Below are 6,000 nucleotides of genomic sequence, written 5' to 3' on the forward strand. Positions count from 1 at the left end.
CTGGGTTGCAGCTGATTCCGCCCACAAGAAGGCAACGGGACGTCAAACAACTAAGTTCTCACGTCTCCTTGACAACCGATCTCTGCAGGTTCCGTGCAAGACTGTCATCAATTTGAGTGGCATGGTGTTGAGTGATGATGCGGTCTCGGTTTTGCAGAAAGGTCTCAACTTCGCTCCCACCCCCCAAGTTCGCTCCAGCCCCAGAAATTGTTAGTGCTGTTGAACAAGTTGCAGCTCGACCTCGGCCTGAATCAGCTGAGGAAATACGGGCGTTGCGAAATCCAAGCCGATGAAGTCAAATATCACCAGTAAAGAGAGGGCGGCCATTCGTGATCTGAGGGAGCGCTCTGAAATTGTTGTCTTACCAGCTGACAAAGGCTATGCTACAGTTTTTGTCTCCCGTAAGGACTACACTGATAAGATTCAGAGCCTGCTACATGACGATTCCTACCGGAAGATCAGCGTTGACCATACAAAGAAGGTGGAGAACAAGACGAGGTCGCTTCTCAAGGACGCAGATTTACTGGAGGGTGACGCTAAGAAATTGTTACCACAAGGTCCGGTACCGCCTAGACTATATGGACTCCCAAAGGTTCACAAAGAGGGGGTACCATTACGTCCCATTGTCAGCAACATCAGGGCACCTACATATTTGTTGGCCAAATACCTGACGGGAATATTAAGTCCTTATGTGGGTAAATGCCCTCATCACATCCGTAATTCCGTGGATTTTGTTAAACGCCTTGATAGCTTAAGGTTGGATGAGTCAGATATCATGGTGAGTTTTGACATCGTTCCCTTGTTTACGAGGGTACCCCTGCGAAAGTCGCTAGAATTGATTAGTCAGAAGTTTGACGAGAAGACCACCGAACTTTTTTGGCATGTCTTGACTTCCACGTATTTTCTTTTTAATGGAGAATACTACGAACAAACGGAGGGAGTCGCCATGGGTAGCGCACTCTCACCGGTGGTAGCAAATTTGAACATGGAGAACTTCGAGGAGGAAGCCCTGTTGTCCTCCGAATGGAAACCTACTTGCTTTTTCCATTATGTGGACGACACGTTCGTCATCTGGCCACATAGTATGGATAAACTCCTTGACTTCCTTACACATATAAACTCCATACACCCCAACATCAAATTCCGTATGGAGACTTAAACGGACAGTAAATTACCTTTCCTTGACGTCTTGGTCAAGAGAAGGGCTGACGGCACCCTAGGTCATGGGGTGTATCGGAAGACAACGCACACTGATCTGTATTTGCACGCAGACAGCTGCCACCACCCTTCACAGAGGAATGGGGTACTTAAAACTCTAGTACATAGGGCGCGCACTATCTCTGACGCAGAGAGTCTACCCCAGGAATTGGAACATCTGAGAACTGTATTTCGAAAAAATGGGTACTCAGTGGCAGATTCAACGTGCTCTCCGCCCAACCACTACAGCACAACCTGTGGAGATGGAAGAAATCATGAGGGAAGAGGTAGGCACTGCGTGTATTCCATATACAGGCGCACTCTCGGGGAAAATCGCCCGCATTTTGAAGAAACACCGGTTCGGAACTGTGTTTTGTCCTCCGAATAAAAACTCGTGCACTGGTAGGGAGCGCCAAAGATGACCTCGGTTTGAGGAAGGCCGGCGTGTACCAGATTCCGTGTAAGTGTGGCAAGTCGTATATTGGTCAGACGATGCGTACCGTCGAGGATCGATGTCGTGAGCACCAGAGGCACACTCGACTGACGTATCCGAGCAAGTTGGCGGTCGCTGAACATTGTTTGTCGGAAAATCACGCTATGGAGTACGAACGCACGAGGATTCTGGTACAGACGTCGAGATACTGGGACAGCGTTGTTAGAGAGGCCATCGAAATTCGCAGCAATGACGGCCTCATAAACCGTGACTGTGGCTATAATCTTAGCAAGGCGTGGGAACTAGCGATTGGGTTAATCAAGATTAAATCGAACAAACGTATAGTTGTGAAGAGCACGGCGGACAGAGCCATCACTCCGACGTCATCTCAGGCGCCGTCGCAATCTGTTCCACCGCGCGACCGTGGCGCGGGGCGTGGACAGCGGAGGGAGCGCGCCGCGGGCGGAGGGTATTTAAATCGGCCGCCGCCGCGACCGAGCCCAGTTCCCTCTGAGCAGCCATAGCGTACGAATCCCGTGCCGGCACGTTCACAGGAGCTCAGTCCGTCAGTTCACCTGATGATGGCGACATGTATGATCGCCAAAACATTGTGCCCGTTGGACACTGTAGACAGCAGTACACCGGTGGATATTTTGACTATTAATGAATTGTTCTCTTTAAAAACCGCAACAATATTATTTCTATGTGTTCCAGTATTGTTGAATACAATTTCTGTAGTTTCTTAAAATGTAAAGCATAACTAATCATTGCAATAGGGATTTTCTTTTTATGATAGAACAATATTTTATTTCTGATAGTTTTGCTATAGCATTTAGACTCTGAATTTCTTATATAAAATATTTTATAAATGCATTCTATTTTACCTACCCAGCTACTATTTGAATTATCAACTTCTAACCATTTAATATATACTTTATCACCTTTTTTTTAACTTTTGCCACAAGATCAACATTTGGAAATTTCATTTTAATAGTTCTTGTTCACACAAATTTCCTTTTATTTCTTTGCCGTTCAAAATTTCGAAATTATATGTGATTGGATTAGAATTAGTAACATCTTCAATTTCAAAAAAATTTTTGTTTCAATTTGCTGATTAGCCTTTCTCGAAAATTCCTTTTAATTGACTTATTCTTACTTTATCTACAAATTTCTGTTTCATATTAGTACCTAACAAAGTTGTGACATTAACAATTTTTATTATTATTTTTGTTTACACAATTTAGTTTAATTTTTATTGTCAAACGTTTTGTGTTATTATATTCATCAACAAGCATTATAACTAATTCTATCCATTTATAGATTCCTTCAAAAGAAATTATTTTCTAATTTTTTCTTTTAAACTTCTATTAAATCGTTCAACAGATTTTTTAATACATAAAAATGAATAACGATCAATATTACAATTCTTCACTAATTACTGATGTTCTGTGTAATAACATTCTTTATCATTATCTGTTTGCCAATTTTTTTGATTAGCTCAACTTTTCCCAACTCTTATATTTTTTCAAAAGGCTCAATTATATTTTCAAGCTGTTTTATCTTTAACTGGAATTGGACAGACAAATTTGGAAAAAAACTGATAACAATTAATAAATACTTTTATGCTTTATTTATTTCTGATATTTCTTTTAATTTTCCAGAATTAATTGTTAATAAATAATGTGGTTATAAAACATCTATTCTAAATGAGAAAGCTTTCTAATTTCGTTATGTTATTCATTATTAATTTCCTCACGAGATTTTGCTGGATTACCTACAATTTTTTAAACAAATTTACTGTTATAGTTTTACAAATTGAACACACACCTTGAATTCTTTGTCTTCCATTTTTAGTTGTTTCTCAATGAGCATTATGTGCTGCAGTAAGGTTTTCATTCTTCAAACAATAGGTGTGATTATGAATCTCGGTTTATATAGAAAAAAATTAAGTTATTTCTTCAAAAATAATTAACCTTACATCAAATGGAACAGTCTTAGTAGAATATTTAATCATGACTGTACATTTACATAAAATTAAAAATATTTAAATTATTTCACCAATTATGATTAACTTTACATCACCTGGAACACTTTTTATAGACTATTTTAATCTTATAGTTAGAAAATTTGATTTGTGTGCCATTTTTGTTGGTTGGATGTCAGGAGTTGTTTTATAAAGTTCTTCAAAAGCACTCATAGAAAGATCAAAATCACTGATTGTTAAATCTCTTATTATATTTTTGATAAACACAACAATTGTTTCAGAATGAAATTATTTTCAATGAAATTGTGCATTTTTGTTTGGCTCTAATCATAAAACTAAATTCTGTTATTTGGTTATCATATACTTTACCCTTAAGACTGGTTATTGCTTTTAAATATGGAGTTAAATCTACTTTTCATAAATGATATAAAAAAGGTTAGCAGTTACCTTCTTTGTAAACCACAAATTCGATTAATTTTATTAAGTTGATTGAAATCTATTTTACAGACAGTTATTCAACTGTATTAAAATACTTGCATATTCAGCTTTAGTAACAAGATTCTTTAATTAATTGACTAACTATAAGTTAGTCAATTGTACTCATCTCTTACATCAATTTGATCATTTAAATTTGCAATTCTTCTACCTTTCAAACTAATACAACCTCCAACTGCTTTAAAATTCTTTCTGATTGTTCAGTTTCATTATATATTTTACAGTCTGCTGACGATTGGATATTGTTACTATTTGTGTCTAGTCCTTGTAATGAGGGTTTTAGCTTTTTAAATTTGGTTGGTAAATCTCCATGAATTTTTGGAGCTCTTGTTGAGTGAATATTTTTAATTTTTGATAGTAAACCTTTCATTTTGGTTGGAATCTTCAAATGTTTAAATTAATTCAGTAGTAATCTTTTATTTTTACTAAATCGTTACTGAGTTTAGCATCTAAGTAATTTTTCAAAATGTCTGTTTATCAAATTGAAATATCATTAAACTTTTAATACTTGCATTCAATTTTAGAACAAATAAAAGTAAAATATTGCAAATAAATTCCTTAAAATATTGTATTATTTCGATGTTATAATAAAATTATTTTCACCTACACCTATATATTAACTGTTTTGCTATTTTTCGCCCAAATCAATCAAAAACAAATTTAGTATTTTTAGTGTTGTAATAACAAATCAAATGAGTACCAACCTTCAAATTTTTTTATCACATAATTTTTATTTGATTAACTAACGTTTGTATGTTTAAATTATGTAATCAACTATTGTATATTTTATTATTTCATTGATTTTTCTCTTGTTTATCGATGCTTTTTCTTTATTTTCTATAGCTTAATAAGTCTTTCTCGTTTTTCGATTCCTTATCAGCTTTCTTCTTGTTTATAATGGCATTCGACTATATGCAGCTGTTGAATTAGTACCAAATGAAATTGGTCATGCTGAGAATAATAATGGCAAAAATCCACCATTCCTTGTTTCATTTTTGTCATTAAATTTTCAATATCTTTTTCATAACAGCAATACAAAATGTAATAAACAAATTTTCACTAATTTATTCAGCTTTTGTTCTTTTTTGAGCATCATTTCAAAATGGTTCAATACTATAACAGCATGTATTATTTAACATAACTATAAATGACTTTGGTTTTGTTTTACCATTCAGAAGTTTAGTATAATCGATACAGAAATTATTCATTTGTGTAGATTAAAAATTAAACAAGAATTTTTGTAGAATCCCCATTTTGATCGACATTTAATCCAGGTCCTATATTCGTTTTCCATACATTATTCCTCTAACTGCAGTTGGAGTTATTTTTCACCAACTGAAGCGTGTGAAGCATACACTTTTTTGTTGCAATTAATTGTAGTTTTTTTTGTTACCCTAATTTTTTATTTAATTCGGTATTACCTCTGTAAGAAATATGTTCTTTGCAAGCTTAATCTAATGACTTAATTCCTTCATTACCTCTATCTAACCTTTATTCTAATTTTGTTCCAGTGGCACAATAATTATAATATTTACGAATTTTTTTCCATATTTTTCATTTTTCCAAAATGTGGTGGTAAATCATTAAAAAATCTAATTAAATGACTTCCTTTTGGACTGTTAATAATAAATCACTAAACTGATTTGTTACCATTTGAGTTATTCCAACTTTTCCATTATTACAATTTTTATTTCCAGCTATACTTCTCCATGGGGTAGTGTTAATCAGTCGATTAAATTGGCAACATCAATCATTCAGATACATTCGAGTGGCTTTTCTATATTATTCTTAATTAATGTTTACCTGTTTTTCAACTACATTTGAATTTAAATGTGATGGTAATTTTCTGGAAAGATACAGTTTAACAATTTCTTTTATCAGATGTTTATTT

This window comes from Schistocerca nitens, chromosome 3, assembly GCF_023898315.1.
Source record: "Schistocerca nitens isolate TAMUIC-IGC-003100 chromosome 3, iqSchNite1.1, whole genome shotgun sequence".
Classification (NCBI taxonomy): domain Eukaryota; kingdom Metazoa; phylum Arthropoda; class Insecta; order Orthoptera; family Acrididae; genus Schistocerca; species Schistocerca nitens.